A 23,525-nucleotide genomic window follows, 5' to 3' on the forward strand; every position below is an offset into this window, starting at 1 on the left:
ATCTGTTTGCATACAGTTGTTCATAGAATTTGCTCATGATAGTTTTTATTTCCGTTAGATTAATGTTCCCTCTTTTATTCCGAATTTGGTAACTTCAGTATTCTCTCTTTTTTTCTTGGTTAGTCTACTTAAGTATTTGTCAGTTTTCTTGATCTTTTCCAAGAATGAACTTTTGATTTTTCAAATTTTCTCTATTGTTTTACCCTTCTCTGTATTATTTATTTCTACTCTAATGCTTATTATTTCCATTCTTCTTCTTGCTTTGGGTTTAGTTTGCTTTTCTCTTCCTAGTATCTGTAGGTGGAAATTCAGGTTATTAATATGATATCTTTCTTGTTTGATATAGGCATTATAGCTATGAATTTTACTCTAATAACTGTTTTAACTATATCCCATAAGCTTCAGTATGATAGATCTTCATTTTCATTATCTCATAGTATTATCTAATTTCCCTTGTGATTTTATTCTTTGACCCATTGGTTATTTAGGAGTGTACTATTTAATGTATCTGTACTTTCAAATTTTCTAAAAATTCTTCTGTTATTGATTTCTAATTTTAGTCCACATGGTCAGAGAATATACTTTGCTGGATTTAAATCCTTTTAAATTTATTAAGGCTTGTTTTATGACCTAACATATGATCTATCCTGGATAAACATTCCATATGCACTTGGGAAGACTTTTTATTCTACTATTGTTGGGTAAAGTGTTCTATAGATGTTGTTATGTTTAGTTGGTTTGTAGTGTTGTTCAAATCTTCTATTTCCTTGTTGATTTTGCCTACTTGTCCTTTTCATTATTGAAAACAGGGTACTGATGTTTCCAACTATTGATATTATTATTATTCAATTCTATCATTTTTTGCTTCATGAATTTTAGGGCTCTGTTGTTAAGTACCTCCATATTTATAATTATTATGTCTTCCTCATGGATTGACCCGTTTATCATTATAAAATTCCCTCCTTTGTCTCTGATAACAATTTTTATCCAAAAGTCTATTTTGGGGGCTTCCCTGGTGACGCAGTGGTTGAGAATCTGCCTGCCGATGCAGGGGACACGGGTTCGAGCCCTGGTCTGGGAGGATCCCACATGCCGCGGAGCGGCTGGGCCCGTGAGCCACAATTACTGAGCCTGCGCATCTGGAGCCTGTGCTCCGCAACAAGAGAGGCCGTGATGGTGGGAGACCCACGTATCGCGATGAGGAGTGGCCCCGGCTTGCCACGACTGGAGAAAGCCCTCGCACAGAAACGAAGACCCAACACAGCCATAAATAAATAAATAAATAAATAAAAATTTTTTTAAAAAAGTCTATTTTGTCTGATGAAAGTATAGCTATTCCAGGTCTCTTTTGGTTACTGTTTACATGGTAAATCTTTTTCCATCCTTTTACTTTCAACCTATTTGTATGTTTGAATCTACGGTGTGTCTCCCATAGGCAGCATATAGTTAGATCATGTTTTGTAAATCTACTCTGCCACTCTCTGCCTTCTGTTTGGAGTTTTAAGTCCATTAATATTTACTATAATTACTGGTGAGGTTGGATTTGTATCTGTCATTTTGCTCTTTGTTTTCTGTATTTATTTTTCTCATGTCTTTTTATTCCTCTATTCCTTGACTACTGCATTCTTTTATGTTAAATAGATATTTTCTAGTATACCATTTTAATTTCCTTGTTGCTCTTTTACTGTATTTTTAAATTTGTGTTTTTAGGGTTTGCCCTAGGGATTGCAATTAACATCTTAACTGAAAACAATCTAGTTTGGATTAATACCAATTTATATTCAGTTATATATAAAACTTGGCACCAGTATAGCTCCATTCCTCCTCTCCTCCTTTGTGTTGTTATTGTCATACAAATTAAACTTCATAATTATAAATCCATCAACACAGTTGTATAATTATTGCTTTATGCAGCTGTCTTTTAAATAAGACTGAAGAAGAAAATAGGTACAAGCAAAAAATACGTTTAAACTGTCTTTTATTTTTATAAATTTGGTTATCTTTACTGGTGCTCTTTATTTTCTTCATGTGGATTTGAGTTACTGTCTAGTGTCTTTTCATTTCATCCCAAAGGTTACCCTTTACTGTTTATCGTAGGACAGGTCTCCCAATGATGAATTCTCTCAGTTTATCTGAGAATGTCTTAATTTATCCTTTGTTTTTGAAGGATAGTTTTGCTGGATATAAAATTTTTTGTTGATAGTCTTTCTTTCAGCATTCTGAATATCTCATTCCATTGCCTTCTAGACACTAGCTTTTTGATGAGAAGAAGATGTTAATCTTCTTGAGGAGCCCTTGAACTTGATGAGTCACTTATCTCTTGCTATTTTCGAGATTCTCTTTTTGTCTTTGTCTTTGGACAGTGTGACTGTGGTGTGTCAAGGTGTAGATCTCTTTGACTTTGTACTACTTGCTTTTATTGAGCTTCTTGGATCTGCTGATAAATTTTTTTTTCATCAAAATTGGGAAGTTTCTAGCCATTATTTCTTCATGCCCCTTTCTCTTTCTTCTCTCTTCTTGGACTCTCATTGTACATATGTTGGTACACTTGATAGCGTTCCATGGGTCTCTGACATTCTGTTTGTTTTTCTTCATTCTTTTCTCCTTCTGTTTCTCAAATTTATTAATCTCAATTGACTTATATTCAAGTTTGCTTATTCTTTCTTCTGTTAAGCCTTCCCTCAGTGATATTTTCATTTCAGTTATTATACTGCTTAACTCCAAAATTACTATTTTTTAATAGTTTCTATCTCTTTATTGACACTCTATACTTGGTGATATATTATTTTCATATTTTCCTTTAATTCTTTAGACATGGTTTCCTTTAGTTATTTTAAATATATCTGCAATGGGTAGTTTAAAAATCTTGTCTATTAAATCCAACATCCAGGGACAGTCTATTGACTGCTTTTTTTTTCTGTGTATGAGCCATGTGTTTCTCTTTATCTGCATGTCTCTTAAGTTTTTGTTGAACTCTACATATTTTCAATAATATAATGTAGCACTCTGGAAGTCATATTACTCCTTAGAGTTTGTTGTGATGCTGTTTGTTGATGCTGCTTATTTAGTGTTTTTCCTGGACTAATTATGTAACTGTATATTCTCTGTCAGAGCAACGGATACCTATGCTCAGTTAGCTAAGCGGTCAGCTAATGACAGATATTTCCTTAAATGCTTTGAACCTTAGCCATTGCCAAGGGGCTATGGGTGTGTATTGGAGCATGCCTTTAATGTTTTAACAGGCAATTTACAACTCTGCCTTACCCTTAATATCTTGCTTGCACATAGCCTCAAGGTCAGCCAGAGGTGAGAGATTAGGTCCTTCCCAGGTCTTTCCTGAGTATATACACAGCCCTGTACATATGCATGGCCTTCTAGATTACCAGGAATATGTTGGAGCATTTCAGACCTTCCTATGGACATTTTGTTCTCCAGTTTTTCCTATAAAGTTTTTGGTCATCCTCTATTTAACCCTAACTAGCATCACTGCTTCTGGCAGCTGCGATGTTAAACACTTGCTGCTGATTGTTTCAATGAATGCCCTGGGGATGTGGTATTTATTATAATAAATATAATAACAAATTTTGATGGGAGGAATTAATTTAGTGCAAGGAGTCTGAGAAGGAGATGACATAAGAGCTGGGGATGATTTATGGGCTGTAATTTGCCACACAGAATAGGAGAGTGGGCATTGAAGCAAAGAAGGCATCCCTAGAGCCCACAAAGTATTGAGACCTGGTAGTGCAGGGTGACTAATGCCCAGGAAGAAGTTATGCCTGGAAAGGGAGCATGACATAAGATAGTGAGGGACTTTAGCTAAGAAAGGCATGGGCTACGGAAGACTAAGAAATTGAACCTTTAGTTCTTTAGGTAATGTAAAGTCATAGAAACTTCTTAAGGAGAGAAATTATTCAATCATTAATTTATTCAACAAATATTTATTGAGTGTCTATTATATGATAGGCACTGTTCTATGCATTGGGGATACAGCAGTGAACAAGACAGTAAGTCCTAACCTCATAGAGCTTACATTCTTGGGGGAAAGAAATACAATGAGAAAAAAATATTAAATATGTAATATAGATTTAGGTTGGAATACATACTTTAGAGAGAGCTTTGGAGCCTGGAGTTTAGGAGATGGCTGTGTAGGGGTAGTCAAGGGAAGCCATCTCTGAGGAGGGCACAGTCACTGAAATAAGTCACTGAAATAAGAGCAAACCATCCAAAGTCTTGAGGAGCAGCAAATCCAGAGAGGAGCAATGGCAAGTTTGAATACCTTGAGACAAGAACGGAATTAAGTTTTTCAAAGAAACACAAGAAAGCTTGGGAGTAAAGTAAGGGATAGAGTGATAAGAGATTAGGTCTAATAAAGAAGCATGGGTCAGATAATGCTTGTGGATTAGGGTAAAGAGTTTTAGTTTTACTGTAAGTAAGGGTAAGGGAAGCCATTGGAGGAACTTAAGCAAGGAAGTGACATAATCTGATTTACATTTTCAAAGATCACTGGTTACCTGTATGAAAATGGACACTAGAGGGACAAGAGTAGAAGAAAGGGGACTAATTTATTGGAGAGATTATGGTGGCCTGGATGAAGTGGTGTCTGGTGAGCTGGTGAAATATACTTGTATTTAAGTTACGTTTTAAAGAGATTATTAGGAGAAAGAAAGGAATCAAGGCTGATTCCTAGTTTGTGAGCTTAAGCAACTGAGTGAACTGTGGTGCTGACAATAGAGAAAGGGAAGAAGGGCAGAGGGAAAAATCAGGGGTTTAGTCTGGGACATACTAAATTTGAGATGTCTACTAGCTGTACTAGCACAGATGCCAAGTAGGCATTTGGATATTTGAGTCTAGTGCTTAGGAGAGAAGTCAGAACTGGGTGTAAAAATTTGCAAGTCACCAGCTGAGAGATGGCATTTGATGAGACCTAGGGAATGTTCACTATAGTGAACAAATTTGTCATTTATGAATAAAATATCAAGATTAATTTATGTTTTAAGCATCATTTTTATGTAGCCTGAATATAGATTTTTATTTCTCCCTTTATATACCCCAATCTCACCATCAGTATTTGCTGCTGCTTCCTTATAAACCAATTAGCTTCATATTGTCACTATGAATAATAATAGCCATTAAGCCCTCCTCAAGGCAAGCGGTAGACACAGGACTGTTTAAGAAATGTCCTCTTTCCGTTCTTATGTAGAAAGTTCACATGGGAAGTTCTACATTATGCCATTCTGCTATAGTTCATTATTCTTAACAAAGAATGTGTCAGTTGCACATAATGGAACTGTATTTTGTATGTTACAGGTCACTTTGGTTTGGAAAATTGTTAAGCAACCACTTTTTTGTCTCTTTACCCCATCTGGACTTTGAATATTAAATTTTGGGGAACAGACTCAGCATTTGCATTAGCAAATAATGTACTTTGCCTTCCTACTCATTGAACTATGGAAATTAGTCTGCACTATTATTTGATAATCTGTTTCAAAATACTGTTTCAGTTGGCAGTGCGGGGATAATTTCCCCATGTGGTTGAGGCTATTTAGTGAATTGATTAAGAAACAAAAGGAACCAGCCTTGATTCTGAATTCCTTTCCAAAAGTCCTGAAAGCCCTCTAACAGAAGGAAATTTTCTTCTGACACCATTAGACAATCTAAGATTTCACAAAGGGATTGCATGACCTCAGAATAAAACTAACTATACCCCTTCCACATTTGTGTCCCTAAGGCAATGTGTCTTTCTTTGGGTTGGTGGTGCACAAGAACAAGGTAAAAATAGCCTATAGGGAACAAAATAGAAATGAGAGACAGAGGGCTTGGGAGAAGCCACTTGGGTTTCCTAAAGTCAAATACACAAAAAACACTTGGAGTTAGTGTGTATGTTCAAAAGTAAATACAGCCATTTTGTATAGAAGAAAATAGAGAGGGAAAGAGAAATAGAACCCCATGAGGAAAAAATGTATATATTCTTAAAACTTGTATTATCTAACTTATTAAGAAATAAATGACAATGAATAAAAATGACGCTTCTTTTAGACACTGGAAGGTTATTCTCTGGTAATGTGTGAAAAATAGCAACATGGAGGGACTATTGGTGCCTTTAAGCTTGAAATTATGTAGCAAGCCTTTCTGTGAAGTTGGGGGCTGTGCAGTCTCACCACTGCAATGGTGACTCCCTGCTTTCATTAGAGCCCTGCTGCTTCCTTTTCTCCTGTCCTGAGGGAAGAATGGGAGAAATAGGGAGAATCTAGGCATATGTGGCAGCATCTAAGTCTGGGGCCCACCATGCCTGACTCTCCATTTGCTTTCACATGTGTTGCTTACTTGCAGCCCAAGTGGGAATAGACCAAGAAGGCAAAGCATAAACCTATTTTTAATGAATGCAGAAATAAATGACTCCTTTGGTGTCCCCCAAAGATATTAAGAACAAAAAAGGGCAAGGAGAAGGAAGGCATTAAAAGAAAATAAATGGCTCTGATAAAAGTAGGGAAGATGAAAAATGAGAAACGGCTATTATTTAGGGAACTAAATGGTAACTGTATCAGGCTCTACTTTCTCTTAATAAAGAAACAAAGCCCTACTTTCCCTCCATTGTCAAAGGTAGATTTTGTTTTCCTTCAAATGTTGATTGGTGGCTGGGAGCAGTGATGAAGTGGTCAGCAACCATTTTATCATCTACCCAAAAGTGGTTTCTACAAATTCACTCTGTTTTTATAGCATGCCTACTATATTCAGGTAGGAAATATGTTTTTTTGCATTTGTGTGTGAATTTCAGAACAAAAATCACTGGAAGCTAAACCTTTAAGGAATGTTGGATTTATCAACTAAATTTTTTTAACAAGCAAACTAAAGCCTCGCTTCATGCACCAATAGTTCGTCTTTTGGTATTGAAGCTCCTCCTAGACATTGAGGAACTCTCGGGGAATCTATTATGCATAATAAGAACTGCCATGTTTTTCCAGGAATTTCTAAGAAAGTTCTATTTTTACAAAAAGTCCACAAATAAATCAGAACTTAAGTGTGTATACAACAACATTCATGTTAAGATCTCAAGAGAGAATTGTATCAATTTAATTCCTTTTTTTATGCAGTGACATAGTTACACTTACCTTTCTGATGAAGTAAATAGAATCAATGTACAGGGAGCAGGGGTTTATATTGTCAAAGGAAAGCCTGCAATGAGTGACAGCTATGAACCAGGGATCAAAAAACCCTCACTAAAAAGCACATAAATTCCATTATATTCAGAGCGTGAGAGGAATAAAAGGTTAAAGTTATTTAAAAGGACAAGATGTGTGTATTTTAAAGTTGCACAAAGATACCTCTTGGGTTATGACATTATTAAATATTAACATCACAAAATAAAATTACAGGAAACTCTAAATAATGAAAAATACCGTGCTCAAGCAGAAATGCCACTGGAGGGTAGCTACACCAGCACCAAGCAATTGCAGAGTAATTCTCAATGTGCAAAAACAAAGGACTAACTGAATCATTGTTTCCTTCTTGACATCTTGAAGTAATAAAAAATTGCAATACCAGACATCCCTCACATTTGCTTGAGGTTATAGGAGGAAAATATTTTTGCTCTGCAGGTGCTGTTTCCTTTAAGATCCATTTTGAAAAGTATAGAAATTTGGTTCAGACTGGAATTTATTAAAATCTAGAACTTTAAGCTCACTGAAAGGAAGGTTCTATACTAAATGTCAAAAAGATCCTTTCAAATTAACCCTTATAGTTACCATCTTTATAGATGGAAATACTCCTCATTTACAATCACTTTCCTCAAATTAACTTCCTCGGTGAACATAGTCTTTAAATAAACTCAACCAAAGCATACCAAAGCAGGCAAACGGATCACAGCAGCGGGTCATCTAATAACTTTCTCAACTCACCCCACCCTCTCTGCTTCTTGAGTTGGAGGGTAGAATATGTAGGCATGGCACAATGGGAGTCAGGTGATGTTCCTTGTATAATTAAAAGGCTCCTAAACGTCAAGCATTTGCCTTAAAACCTCATTAGAATACAGCAATAATTGACAGAATCTATAGAAAACACACTGAGCTACTTGAAGGGGTAGTATAACATTATACAGTAATGTGGCTAGTAGGATGAATCCCAGGTGGAAAAACAGTGGTCAAGCAAAGAGGAAAATCATTGAAGGAATTCAAGAGATCTAAGATGGTTCCTTCAAACCGCTCTCACAGAAAGAGGTTTACAAGCCTCCCCCATCAGGTAACTTTGCAATTCTATCTGGACTTTGAGTTTGCTGAGGTGAGGAACTGTATTAGCTCAGTACTTGGGTTCATGATGGCATACAGTATAAACTCTGACATGTGGTAAATGCTCCCTTAAATGTTTGTTGAGAAATGGAAAGCATGAAGGGAGAGAAGACAGGAAAGAAGGAAGGACAGAGAGGGAAAGGGAATGTAAAAAGGAGAAAAGAAAGAAGAATTGATGGCCAGGGAAGGAAAAAAGAAATACTTTTAACAAGTCCTAGTAATTATTTTTTGCCTCCCTGGAATAGCCAAATACATTATATACATGTCCTGGATTCTTGTTTGAAAATTGAAGTTTGTATTAACTTGCTGCCATCCACAGCTTCTACAAGCAGCTGAAATTGCTGTCTAACTCTTGTGGAATGTAATTATCTTAGCACTTAGCAAAGCAGTAGAGTTTCAGGTATAAGGTATGCGTTGAGATTGATGGTTTGAAGATACACTTCTAAGGAGGGTTCATTGTAAGTCAGCCAGCTGTTTCTGGCCGCAAGCAGTTGATAAGGTAAGTGGACCAGGATTTAAGTGTTCTGTGTGCTTAGTAATACTCGTAGCTTTTTGGAGTAGATACGTCTCCACACTCATCAAACAACAGCCCCAACAGCTGGCAGAGTTTTATCCAGATCTAGAAGCCCACCCAGCCTTTGAAGCACATCTGAAAGTGCCTTCTTCAAACAATCTGAGTGAACAGTGTGCTTTTATTCCTCTGTTCTCCAAGGTGTGAAACTTGCAGAGAAGCTAAAACAGAGTAGGCAGAGACAGGCATGATGTATCTCACTGCGTTTCCCAGTATGCATCATACGATGACTTTCATTCATCCATCTAGCACTTGGGCCAGGCTAGTGTACGTGTTAAAAGTTGTAAGGAAGTCACAGACGCCTGAGCATCAAATAAGAAGAAACAGACTTAGTATAAGCAAAGTTTAGTTAGAGGCAAAGCAGATGCTCTGAAATCTCTATCCCTATCCCTGAGAATCTTCTGAAAATAGAACCCATCCAATAAGTGTGGATTGCTTTGGCTAGTTTAGATAGAGTGACTTGAAGGCAAGGGATCAGGGATTACAGAAGTGAGTTTGAATCAGGCTCTACTACAGATTAACTTTGTTACCTTAAAAGAGTTCCTTGGCTCCCTGAGATTTAGTCACCTCATCTGTGAAATGATAGTAAAAATAGAAATGTAATCTTTTTAAAAAATTTCTTTCATTGAAGTATAGTTGATTTACAATGTTGTGTTAGTTTCTGTTGTACAGCAAAGTGATTCAGTTATACATATATATATACATTATTTATCGTATTCGTTTCCATTATGGTTTATCACAGGATATTGAATATAGTTCCCTGTGCTATACAGTAGGACCTTGTTGTTTATCCATTCTATATGTAGTAGTTGGCATCTGCTAATCCCAAACTCCCAGCCCATCCCTCCCCACTTCCCCTTGACAACAACAAGTCTGTTCTCTATGTCTGTGAGTCTGTTTCTGTTTCGTAGATAAGTTCATGTATTAGATTACACATATAAGTGGTATCATATGGTATTTGTTTCTCTTTCTGACTTACTTCACTTAGTATGGTAATCTCTAGTTCCATCCATATTGCTGCAAATGGCATTATTTCATTATTTTTTATGGCTGAATAGAATCCCATTATGTATATATAACACATCTTGTTTATCCATTCATCTGTTGGTGAACATTTGGGTTGCTTTCATGTCTTGGCAAGTGTTAATAGTGCTGCAATGAACATTGAGGTACATGTATCTTTTTGAATTATGGTTTTCTACAGATATATGCCCAGGAGTGGGATTGCAGGATCATATGGTACCTCTGTTTTTAGTTTTTTGAGGAACCTCCATACTGTTCTCCATAGTGGCTGTACCAATTTATAAATACATTCTCATCAACAGTGTAGGAGGGTTCCCTTTTCTCCACACCCTCTCCAGCATTTGTTATCTGTAGACTTTTGAATGATAGCCCATTCTGGTCAGTGTGAGATGATACCTCATTTTAGTTTTGATTTGCAGTTCTCTAATAATTAGTGATGTTGAGCATCTTTTTATGTGCCTGTTGGCCACCTGTATGTCTTCTTTGGAGAAATGTCTATTAAGATCTTCTGCCCTTTTTTCGATTGGGTTGTTTTTTTGTTGTTGAGTTGTATGAGCTGTTTGTATATTTTTGAAGTTAAACTTTTGTCAGTTGCATCATTTGCAAATATTTTCTCCCATTCCGTTGGTTGTCTTCTAATTTTTTTTTATGGTTTCCTTTGCTGTACAAAAATTTATAAGTTTGGTTAGGTCCAATTTGTTTATTTTTTAAAATAATTCCATTTGTTTACTTTTGTTTTTATTTCTATTGCCTTGGGAGACTGACCCAAGAAAATACTGGTATGATTAACGTCAGAGAATGTTTTGCCTATGTTCTCTTCTAGGAGTCTTATGGTGTCATGTCTGATATATATTTAAGTCTTTAAGCTATTTTGAGTTCATTTTTGTGTGTGGTGTGAAGGTGTGTTCTAACTTCATTGATTTACATGTGGCTGTCCAATTTAGAAAGATAATCTTTAATTCACTCATTTAACGAATTATTTACTATGCACATATTTAGAAAGCATGTCACTGTGTAAATTCCACAAAAACAAGGACTTGGTTTTGATCACCATGTTCCTCAGTTCCTGGAACAGTGTCTGGCACATGGAGAGTCTTCAAAAAATATTGTTGAATGATATCATACAACAAATTAGGAAGAACAGGCTTCCTGGGTTTGAAATTCGGCTTCTCTACTGAGCTGCATGACATCAGGGCAAGTTGTTCCACCTCTCCATGCCACAGTTTTCTCATCTATGAAATGAGATGCTGGTAATAGGATCTATTTCACTGGGTTGGGTGAGGATTAAATAAGATACCATATACGAACTACATAGAACAGTGTCTGGCGCTGTGCTCAAATTGCCAGGTGCTTTTAAAATGATAAAAAATATTGTTAATTATGAACTAGTTATTATTATTATTTTTTTTTTAATGATATTCTTGTCTGCTTACATTCTTTTTATGTATGTATGTATGTATGTATGTATGTATGTATGTATGTATGTATGGCTGTGTTGGGTCTTCGTCTCTGCGCGAGGGCTTTCTCGCGCAGAGTGGCAAGCGGGGGCCACTCTTCATCGCGGTGCGCGGGCCTCTCACTATCGCGGCCTCTCGCTGCCGCGCACAGGCTCCAGACGCGCAGGCTCAGTAATTGTGGCTCACGGGCCGAGTTGCTCCGCGGCATGTGGGATCCTCCCAGACCAGGGCTCGAACCCGCGTTCTCTGCATTGGCAGGCAGACTCTCAACCAGTGCGCCACCAGGGAAGCCCTGAACTAGTTATTATTAATCAATAATTTTTATTGCTGTTTTTATTATTATCCAGCTACTGGATTAGGCACTGAGGATATAAAAATGAATAAGTCATGACCCCTGTCCCAATGAGTTTGCTTACTAGAGGATCCAACTAATAAGCAAAATTATCCATACAATACAGATATCAGTGCAACAACAGGTGACTATGGAAGTAAAAGCAGGTGCTTCACAACACAATTTGTAGAGTCAGTGAGTACTCCCTAGAGAAACTGACATGTGTGTCCTAAACTCAGTTTTTAAAACTAAATCCTCCCTGCCTAATGGAAAAGAAGCCTGTGTGTGGTTATCAGAAATCATTGTCTGCCAGAATTCCCAGGTGAATCACAGGACACGTGTACAAATATTGTTCCCTTTCTCTTCCTTGATTTCCCCTTCTGTGATGCTTACTTTATAATATCAGATAGGGTGTAGAAGACGTGCTTGGTAAGATGCCTTCATGCCTCTGTAGAACGAGCTCTAACACAGTGGCTTTCAAACTGTGTTTCAGTGAGCCCTAGGGATCTACAGACATCTCTTGGGCATGACCCCCTCTAAATCACAGGAAAACCAGACTGAGAAAGGATCTCCAGAACCTCCACTCTGCACTAACCATAAATATGGAAATTTGTGTATGATTTCTTTGGAAACGAGCACTCCACTGTGAAAGTTAACAATAATTTTTTAAAGTTTAAAATCCACTGCCTTACAGATTCTTCTAAGAAACACCTTATCAGGGAGAACAAGGTTCCCTGATCCCAGGAAAGGCAAATGTTTGGGAGAAGGAGATTTTGAGAGGCTTCTAATTCTAAATGAGGAGTTTTCTCCCTGGCATATTTCCCAGCCTAAAAAGATATTTCTTTCTAATGCAGTGTTGTAGGAAACATGGCCCAGCTAATAAAACATCAAATTTAGTGAATGATGAAATATTACTAATTCTCCTGAAGTATCGATTCATGATTTTTTACTTGGTTTCAAGTGGATCACATATTCCAAAAAGTAAACGTAAGTTTACATAAACAAACTGTAGTTACTGTTTCATCTATATTAAGGAAAAAAACATGGATTGATCCATTAAGTCTACTCCATTTATAATCGTATTGCATGTCCAGGCTATTTTTTATATCCTTGAAAGTTTGGAGAGCCATTAAGTAATAAAGAATACCAGGAGTTTCTATCATCTCTCTACACAAGCAAAATATGGTACCAAATCTGAAATACTCCAAAAGCCTGTCAAATGTAAATAGTTATATCATAAACATAGAAATACATCCTATTAATAAAAATCTATTTAACAAAAATACTTCCATTACATTTTAATTTTATTTACTAATACTTAGGTTAGCACTATTATCTCCCAGATTATTCTAATAATTTAAACATGTACAAGGAAAGAGAAATGGCACATGTTGAATGTGTACTATATACTTGGCGTTTTACATATAGCTGACCCCTTAGTGTGCAGTCATTTGTTGAATTGATGAATAAATCCTTACCATATCAAAAAGAGTCATGTACCAAAATGTTCATTGCAGCTCTATTTACAATAGCCAGGACATGGAAGCAACCTAAATGTCCATCAACAGATGAATGGATAAAGAAGATGTGGTACATATATACAATGGAATATTACTCAGCCATAAAAAGAAATGAAATGGAGGTATTTGTAATGAGGTGGATGGAGTTAGAGTCTGTCATACAGAGTGAAGTAAGTCAGAAAGAGAAAAACAAATACAGTATGCTAACACATATATACGGAATCTAAGGGAAAAAAAAAAAAAAAGGCCATGAAGAACCTAGTGGCAAGACAGGAATAAAGACACAGACCTACTAGAGAATGGACTTGAGGATATGGGGAGGGGGAGGGGTAAGATGTGACAGGGTGAGAGAGTGGCATGGACATATATACACTACCAAATGTAAAATAGATAACTAGTGGGAAGCAGCCGCATAGCACAGGGAGATCAACTCGGTGCTTTGTGACCACCTAGAGGGGTGGGATAGGGAGGGTGGGAGGGAGGGAGATGCAAGAGGGAAGAGAAATGGGAACATATTGTATATGTATAACTGATTCACTTTGTTATAAAGCAGAAGCTAACACACTATTGTAAGGCAATTATACTTCAATAAAGATGTTTAAAAAAAAAAAATCCTTACCATAACCCAGCTCTTTTATTACTGACAAGGAAACAGGTTCAGGGAAATTTCACAATGTTCCAGGTCTAATAAGAGCTAGGATTGAAACACTGTTTGTTTTCCCAGATGCCTGTATTCTATCCAATGCATCAGAGGAATTGGTACAATAAATATTGTATTACATACCTATTATGGGTTGAAATGTGTCCCCCAAAATTCCTGTGTTGAAGTCTTAACCTCCAGCCCCTCAGAATGTAACTTTATTTGAAGATAGGTTCTTTACAGATATAATTGAGTTACACTGTGGTAACTGGAGTGGGCCCTGTTCCAATATGACTGGCGTCCTTTTATAAAAAGGGGAAGTTTATAGATAGACATGCACAGAGGGAGAATATTCTGTGACAATTAAAGCAGAGATGGAGGTGATGGTGCTACAAATCAAGGAATGCACAAAAAGCTAATCAAGAAGCACGGAACAGATTTTCTCTCACAGCCCTCAGAAGGGGTGTGCCAACACATCTTCATCTTGGACTTCTAAACTCCAAAACTGTGAGACCATAAATTTCTATTTTGTTTAAGCCACCCAGCTTGTGGTACTTCGTTATGGCAGCCCCAGCAAAGTAATACACCATTACTTTCCTGGAGTTGGGTGTTGAAATTAGTAGACTTTCTCCAATTCCTAAAGTTTCCCATTGTTGAAATGGAAAATCTAAAGTGTGGTCACTTTTTAGAGTGCACCCCTACTCTCCTATGGAACTTGGTGTTGTGTTATATACACTAACAGCTGAGTTCGAAATATAGTCAACTACTTCACAAACCAGCTTCCTTCCAGTCAGCACACTTTGAAAAAGATCCGCTGAAAATATAAGTTGAAGTTACCCTGGGCAGTAAATAAGGACAACCTGAAAAAAGAGAAGAAAAATTTCTCCCAAATGACAAAGAGTTCTCTTTTTTAAGAAATCTAATTAGATAGTTTTGAAAGACAAGCAATTGGAAAGTGGGTGTTAGAGTCCAGGAGGTACAGCGTGTTTAAGTGTCCCATTGTAAATCAGTACAGATCCAGCTTAAGAACTGAGCGTTACTGACCCTTTGTAAGAGTTCAAGTGGCTGAATTATTCTTATTCAGTAACCATGATTTCTGTTTAGTAAGAGAAGGTTCTGCACAGAGCACACAAATGGTGACATCCCTGCCCTGGATCATATGCTTTCCCTGGCTGTGTACTTCAGTGGCTCTGTGTGTGCTCTATTCACTGCCTTGGTTATTGGAAGTCACTGATGGTTGACTCTACTGGAAAACTAGCATTAACACAGCTGAGATCTTTCTGGAACAGGATCACACAATTCCATTTTTTAATTTCAAATTTTTCCTTCCTAAAGACTCAAATACACCAAAATAAATTCTAAGTGAACAAAAGAGTTAAATGTAAAACAAAAACATTTTTTGAAACTAGGAGAAAAAAAAAAACAGAGCCAAGTATTTTACTGGTCTAGAAAGGAGAAAAATATTTTCTCAGGAAAAAAAAAAGGAAAATATCAATAAATTTGACTACTTGAAAAAAAAAAAAAAAGGCAAACAAAAAAGTATGGGGCATCCCTGGTGGCGCAGTGGTTGAGAATCTGCCTGCCAATGCAGGGGACACGGGTTCGAGCCCTGGTCTGGGAAGATCCCACATGCCGCGGAGCAACTAAGCCCGTGAGCCACAACTACTGAGCCTGCGCGTCTGGAGCCTGTGCTCTGCAACAAGAGAGGCCACAACAGTGAGGCCCGCGCACCGCGATGAAGAGTGGCCCCCGCTCGCCGCAACTAGAGAAGGCCCTCACACAGAAACGAAGACCCAACACAGCCAAAAATAAATAAATAAATAAATAAAAATTAAAAAAAAAAAAAAGTATGAAGAAGTATTTGCAAAATATGTCAGTGGGCGTTGGTCTTGAAATATGAAGAGTTCTTAGAAATCAGTAAGAAAAATATGAATGCCCCAATAGATGAAATGGACTAAAGATGAACAAGCTCAATTCACAAAAGAAGAAATAAAAATGCCCATAGCATGTAAAAAATGATGCAAATAATTGAGAGATAAAAATTAAAATGGTTAATTGATCAAGTCTCAGTGTTGGTATAATATAATGGGCTAAAATAGACGATTTCATATACAACTGAAGGGAGTGAAAAATCAGTACACGTACTCTCTTTCTGCAAAAAATGATTCATATTTGTCTCACGAGCTTTCAAATGTGCATGCCCTTTGATCCAAGAACATGTTAAAGGAAGTAATCAAAAATTCTACAAATATTGAGGTAAAAGATATTCATCATAGGATTTCCTGTAATACAGAAAAAGTGAAAATGATCTAACGTGAGGGGGATGGTTAAATAAATCGTGGTACATGTATCACGGTATACTCTGCTTTGATGCATTCTCTTCCTGCTACCAACTAGCTTCCTCATGCCCTACTCTGTGTTTTCTGTGCCTCACAGCTTCTGTTTACTCATAACGTCTGCTTACTTAGGACTTCTGCTTGCGCCCGGTCCCCCCCAACCCCGGGCTTCCTTCTACTCTACTTCGGAGTCATTTTTTATTATCTCCTCCGTTTCTGTCCTTACAACCAAATAACTGATTCTATCTCTGCCTCCAAACATAAACTCCTACGGAAGAGAATCTCACTCATTTAGCCAATTTACCACCTTCTCTGTGAAGAGGTCAGGAGGGCAGCAGGGAGGAGCAGTGGTGGCATCACGTAGCCCAGAACACAGCTGCCCTGTCAGGAAAGAGTCCTTTATGTGGGGACTGTAAACACGCCCGGTACCATCTTGACCTGTGTAGCATAGTTCCACTGCCTGTGTATACTGACATTACAATAACACTACGCTGAACTCGAATAGCTGCTCTGCTTGTTTTCTTTCTTCATTTTGCTAAGAAGGGCAGGGACCAGGATTTGTTTAATTTGGTAACCCCAACACCTATTATGGTGCCTGGCATTCAGTACACGTTTGTTGAATGATTGAGCTGTTAAAAGAATTAATGGAAATAATGTGATGCCTGGCGTGAGGTAGCTGTTCAACCAGTGCTCACTCCCACCCTCCTCCCCTCCTCTTTCTCCCAAGTCTCATTCCTCCTTTGTTCATGCAGGATTTGCTTCACTAAGTGGCCCCCAGACAAGAGCTACTCACTAAGCTCAGAGCTAGAAGACGTTTATATTACCAAGAGATTCATTAGCTGGGATAAATAACTCCTCACCCTGAATGCTTAGTGTAGTTCAGCTGATACTAAATAAAAAACCAAACAAAAGTCTCCCAAACTCATGATCTTACTTTTTGTATTAATTTGACTGGGTTTTGTTTTTTCCCCTCTTCATGCACATGGGGGCTGAGCAGACATAGAAAGAAAGGCTAAATCACTGGGCACCAGACAGTGATGTACTATCCACTTTCCTTTGAGACACTGAGTCAATGAAACTTTGGGTTTGCAGTGGCACTGGCTCCCTGGAGCATAGACTGGGCAGGGAGGGCCCTGACACTTATGAGGGTGATGTAGGATGAATACTGAGGACCTGGGATCCAGACTGCCTGGGTCCAAAGCCCAGTCTTGCCACTTGTGAGCTGTGTGACATTGAGAAAGTTGCTTAACCTCTCTATACATCAGTTTCTCTATCTGTAAGACGGTTATAATAATAGTTGAATCTTAGGATTGTTGTAAGCGTTAAGTAAATTAGCATTTGCCAATATGTGGTATATAATGACATACAAATATTTGCTGTTATTATTGAGGACCTGATATGTACCAAACATTTTCACACACGTGATCTCTTAACCTTTGTAATAGCACTGAGAAATGGATTGTGGTATCTCACTCTGTGATTAATAAACTAAACCAAGGGTCAAAGAGGTTCAGAGTATTTCTGCTATTCTAGCCAAGTGAGTTTCACCAAGGACCAGGTTCAACTACCACGTACTGATAAGGCTTTGCTGGCCAGTTGATGGCCTACGCTGTCTCTGTTTTGTTAAATATTCTGAATATCATCCCTGATGGCCCTCATCAGTTTTTCATGCCCCATGTCTCACTGTAATTCCATTCTGAAAAGAAAACACTGTTCCTGACCTGATTGGTAAGTGTCCAAACATGTTTGACCTCTTTCAGAATGTTTCTATGTGACTAAGGTTCATTTACACTGTAGCAATTTGAAATCATTTCTTCCTCCATGGAATATGTTGGATAGATTGCCACCTCCCACCACCTCCTTTTGTTGCCTTTCCGTACATGTGGCTGTCAGAGTGGAGAGCAGCTCTTCACAGATGTAGTGAAGAGGACACAGCGGTTAAGCTGATTTCATCGTGATGTTCTTTTGGCTCAGCGCACTGAGGTATTTGGATATTCTGCTGTGACATCATCGTGACTTATCTTAGCTGATTGTCTACCCGAAACCTTGCATTGCTCCCTGTGGCTCAATGGCTCAGCAGTGAATCATTCTTTTTTCCTATGTGTTATGACTGTAATTTTTGTTGCTTCCTGAATAATGAAAGAGTCATGCACAGGGCTTTCTTCTGAGAGGAGAGCAGAACAATTAGCAAACACACAATAATTGTCCAGCCACAATGCATCCAGGATATGTGATGACAGGAGGGGTGTTAAGTAGGAAAGCAGAAAAGATGAGACCCAAGACCTGGTGAGAGAGCTCCAGAGATCTCTTTCATCCTCAGCACAGGATTTTTCAGTGTGTGCTAGACAGACTAAAGTTGCGTCTAGTTGTGGTGACGGAGAGCTGGATGGGGAGATAGGAAAGCTGGATCTTGATTCTGCAAGTTCACCACTGTGTTGCTGGCTAGTTACTTCACCTCACTGTGCTTCAGTTTTTTTCACTGAAAAAATTAATCCATTCATTTATTCATCCAGACATTTTCCTTGAGTATATTTTTGAGTACTGTCTTAGTTTGCTAGGGCTACCATAACAAAGTACCACCAACTGGGTGGCTTAAAGAAACAGAATTCTACTGTCTCACAGTTCTGGAAACAAGAAGTCCAAAATCAAGTTGTCAGCAAGGTGGGTTCCTTCTGAGGTCTGTGAGGGAAGTGTCTCCTCCAGAGCTCTCTCCTTGGCTTGGAAAAGATGGCCATCTCCTCCCCGTGTCTCTTCACATCATCTTCCTTCTATGCTTGTCTCTTTCTCTTCACATGGCATTCTTTTCATAAGGACACCAGTCATACTGGATTAGGAGTCTACCCTGCTCCAACTCGTCTTAACTAATTACATCTGAGTGACCCTAATTCCAAATAAGGTCACATTCTGAGGTACAGAGGGTTAGGATTTCAACATATGAATGGGAGGGGGGAACAAAATTCAACCCATAACAAGTCCCTTCTATGTTCTAAGCACTATTTTGATGCTGAGGATATAGCAGTGAACAAGGAAGACAAAATTCCTGACCTCACTGAGCTTACATTCTAGTAGGAAAAGATAGCCAAACAAAATAAATAAATAAAACATATAGTATGTTAATGGGTAATAAAGTGCTTTAGCGAAAAGTCAAACAGAAAGGGATGGAGTAGGAGGGGCACAGAATCCTGGTGTAGGGGAGTCATTTTTAAACAGGGGGTACCTAGGAAAGCCTCAGTGAGAAGGTTCATTTGCATAGGCATGGAGAGACCTGGGGGATGGGGGAACGTTGGGGCTGGGTATGTTCTGGGCAAAGGGACCAGCAAATGCTAAGACCTTGAGTCAGAGGCAGGCCTGGAGTGTTCAGTGAATAGCAGAGAGACCAGTGTGGTTGAAGCAGGTCAATAAGGGGGACAGTAGTAGGAAAAGAGGTCAAATAAAAGCAGGGGTGGAATAGCAAGGCCTCCGTAGGCCACAGTGAAGATGTTCTTTGGCTTTTATTCTGAAAGAACTGGGTGCTGGAGGATTTGAGTAAAGAAGTGATTGCTGAGAATTTGTATATGGCAAAAAATAGAGAGCAATGAGGGACGACCCCATGGATTTTGGCCTGAGCAACTGGCAGGGTGGATGTACCCTTAACAGACATGAGGAAGACTGTAAGAAGAGCAGACTGGGGGTGGAAATCAGGAGTTTATGTTTTGACGTAGTAAGTTTGGCGGACCTGCTAGACAGCCAAGTGGGCTGGAGATGTATGTTAAGGAAGTGTAAGTATGTTGACCGTCTGTAAGTCCATGAGCCTGTACAAGATCCCCAAGGGAGCGAGTATAGATTGAGAAAAGAAGCAGACCAAGGTCTGCACCTTGGGCCGTCTGATATTGAGAGGTCGAGAGTATGAAGAGGAATTAAGAGGACAGAAATTAAGAGGACAGAAAGTGAGGCCAGAGAAGTAGGAGGAAAACAAGGAGAATGTGGTCCTGAAAATCAAGGAGGAGGGTCTCAGGTCAGAGCTGGAAACTGAGTTTAGCAAGATGGAGGTCATTGGTCATCTTGACACATCAGTAGAGGGTGGAATGACAGCTGACTAGAATGAGTTAATGAGAGAATTGGGGACCACGGTACAGACTTGAGGAGGTTTGCTGTAAAGGGAATCAAACTATGGGTAGGACTAAAACCAGATATCTCATACGCATTTGAAAGGTCAGGCGGATGATATAAATGAGTGAAGTGGTATATTATGATAGGATATGGTGCAAAAAGTGGAGAAATAAAGAGTAAATGTCCTGCCTAAAGGTGTTCTAATAAAGATACAAACAAATAATAATGTGTCAAATAAAACATATCTCAAGCCCACCACTTTGCAAAGCCTAGACTAAATGATCTCCAAGGGTCCTTCCAGTCTTTAGTTCTACAAATCTAAGCCATGAGGAAAAAGTAAGTCTAGGTCATGTAATGTTGAGCCCCCGAGCTATAAATAGTCCCTCTTCTTTCTGAACTGGAGCTAAGCATTTGTCATGATTCTCCTGGGATTTGTGATAGAGTCCCTTTTGTTCTTAACCAGCTTGTAAAAGCTGGAAACCAGAATTGCAAAATGGGGGCTTCTCAGCACTAACGTCTGTCCAACTGAACAGACAAGTATTGATTAAGCAACAGCTCTATATGCCAGGCACTGTGTTATTTGCCATAACATTTTGGACCATCCCTGTATTCAAAGAGTTTATGGATTAATGGGGGAGACAGACAAGTAAACAGGCACATGGCACTCTAGCACAGAGAGAAGCACGGTGTGGACAACGCGGGGTGCACCTTACCCGGCTGGGGGAGCCAGATCAGGAAGGCTTAGGGAAAAAAAGGAAAATGGTTGTCTGGGTTGGGTGTTGAAGGATTAATTGGAGTTAGAGAGCACAGACAGAGGAGAGGGTTACAAACACGACCACGGTGCGGGCAGTCTGATGGTGTGTGCTCTTGGTGCCAGTGCACACCCTAGGGACCACTGTTCTCAGAGTAGTGGTGAAGAACACGTGCTCTGAAGCCTGACTGCCTTGGTTCATAATCTCGGCTCTGCCACCTACCTTGAATAAATGTCTTAACCTCTCTGCCTTTAAGTTTCTCTATCTCTAAAATGGAGATTCTACTGGTACCTACTTAGTAGGGCTCTGGTGAGAAAAATGTTTAACAAAGCATCTAGAAGTGTACCTGGTACCAAGGAAGTGCTATGTGTTTGCTGTTATTTTTAGGGAAAGCTTTTAAGAGGAACAGTTTTCCAGGCAGAAAACTGGTGGAAGGATGTTAAAGGCAGTGAGAATCCCAAAGGCAAAAGCACCAAGTCAAGGCATCCCTGGGAATGCATCAAAGCGTTCAAGTGAGGAGAGACTAGAGCTGAGGCTAGAGAAGTAGAAAAGGTCAGGATCATATGCTCCTTTCTCCCTTTGCTTGTAAGAAATGACGTGGGCAGGAAGAACTTGAGGGTTAGCTCTAACCAAACCACAGGAAGACAGTTTGTGGCAGTGAGTAGGAGGTAGGGGAGTTGATTTTCTAGGGCAATAAGCAGGTCAGCCATAGAACACACTTGTGACCTCATCTCCTCTGCACACTTAAGACTGTAGGAAGCATTATGGAGAATTCTCGTTTGGCATGAATCCAGTGGCTCACTGACCTGGGATAAGCTGCTCTCTGCTGTTTAAAGGACCACAATCCCCAAATTGACTGTAGTCCCAGGTAGTGCATTAATTTCCCACAGCAAAAGTAATCCAGCTCATGCCCCTGCTCCTCCTAAGCAACCACTCACTCTGTTTTTGCTCAATAAATATTTGGGGAAAGATTTGTGCTCATAATCTCAAGGTGTAGATCAGTTTCTTGGGGTAGTACGGTTTACATTATAACCAGTACCAAGCACATCCAAACCTTCTCAGGCTGTGTAATGCTTTCTTTAGGTCCCTGAAAACCCTGGAATCATCTCAGTTTCATCATCTTGACCCTTTGATTCTACAAATACAATGACAGCTGTTCCTCACAGAGGCATAAATCCATTTTTTAACCCCAGAATCAAGCAGTAAACAGTTTTATAGTTAGCAGTCCAAGGGAACTTTGGCTAGGACCTTGTCATCAATGTAAAGTTCATCAGTAATATAGCACAGTTAAAAGAAAATCTACTGCAGGATTTTTATCTCCAGATGGTGGTGATGGGGGTGTCATTGAAATCCCGTAGCCCTTCCTCAGTTCTCCATATGTTGACAGAGAGCTGGTGCAGACATCTCCATAAATGTTACTGCTGTGTTTCAAGCTTCTGCCAACATTTTGCCTTACCATTTTCTATGATTTTCAGATTTGGCTACTTCAAGGACTAGAATGCTTCTTTGTTATTTCATATCTTCAGATCATATATTGGCACTGCTCTATTGGAGATTATTGGATCCATGATAAACAAAACCATACTAAAGTCAGAAATATTGAACAAATTGGCTTCTCTTGTGTCAGTGAAGACATTTGGAAAACTTTTGGCTTCATTGATGGTTGATTCTATTTTACTGTTTGATCACCACAGTAAAACTAATTTTAAATGCACTATTTACAAGTTTCTCCAAATTTATTAAAATCCCCTGCTGATTTATACATTACTTTATAAATCTGGTAATTTGCAGTGACACTATTTCTGATGTATCCCATCTCTTCTTATCCTAATTAGATTGTTTTCCATTTTTCTGAGCTTTCAACATATTCTGTTTATTTCCCATTGAAATTAATTCTTTTTCTTCTGCTTTTTGGGGAACTTGATGATTAAATGTATTTCAGGTGCCTACAAGTTATATCTCTTGCTCCTTGGTTATTCTGTCCCGTTTCCTCCTTTTGTTTATTATTTGTGTCTAAAATATCATTATTAACAATAGCAAACATTTATTGAATGTCCATTCTGTGATGATGGTGTTATGCTAAGTAAAATGGAGATATATAGAATGGGAAAAGTCACTATATATACACTGTGTGTGTGCGCGTGTGTGAAAGTTCACTTCCTTTCTATAATAGTCTCTCTTGTCTTATTTAAAGCAAGCCCATATTTCCTTTCAGACCCCTTCCTTTTGAATTCTAAGTTCTTTTTCCTTTGTTGTTTTGCTGATGGAACCTTGTTCAAAAAGGACAGATAGGTAGATACAGAGTCTGTCAGGAAAAGAGTTAAAAAAAAAACCTACTTTCCCAGCTAACTGTGGCCCACAGGCTGCTAATTAGCTTGATGGATCAGCACCTGGTCTGGTTTTCAACGCTCAGAAGCCCATTGGCTGCTGGCAGCTGATTCCTGACTCCCTGAGGTTTGGAGATGTATCAACCTGAGCAAAGAGAGCTGGCACTTGATTAAAGGGTAGCTGTAGCCAATTATTC

General features: G+C 38.7%; 1 protein-coding gene across 11 annotated transcripts in view; it reads left to right on the forward strand.

Moving 5' to 3' along the window:
• Window positions 1–23,525, forward strand: part of ANKS1B (ankyrin repeat and sterile alpha motif domain containing 1B) — a 1,183,808-nt gene that overhangs the window by 995,493 nt on the left and 164,790 nt on the right. The gene's annotated exons all lie outside the window — the stretch shown is intronic.

The sequence above is a fragment of the Balaenoptera acutorostrata genome, chromosome 11, assembly GCF_949987535.1.
Source record: "Balaenoptera acutorostrata chromosome 11, mBalAcu1.1, whole genome shotgun sequence".
In the NCBI taxonomy this organism is placed as follows: Eukaryota; Metazoa; Chordata; class Mammalia; order Artiodactyla; family Balaenopteridae; genus Balaenoptera; species Balaenoptera acutorostrata.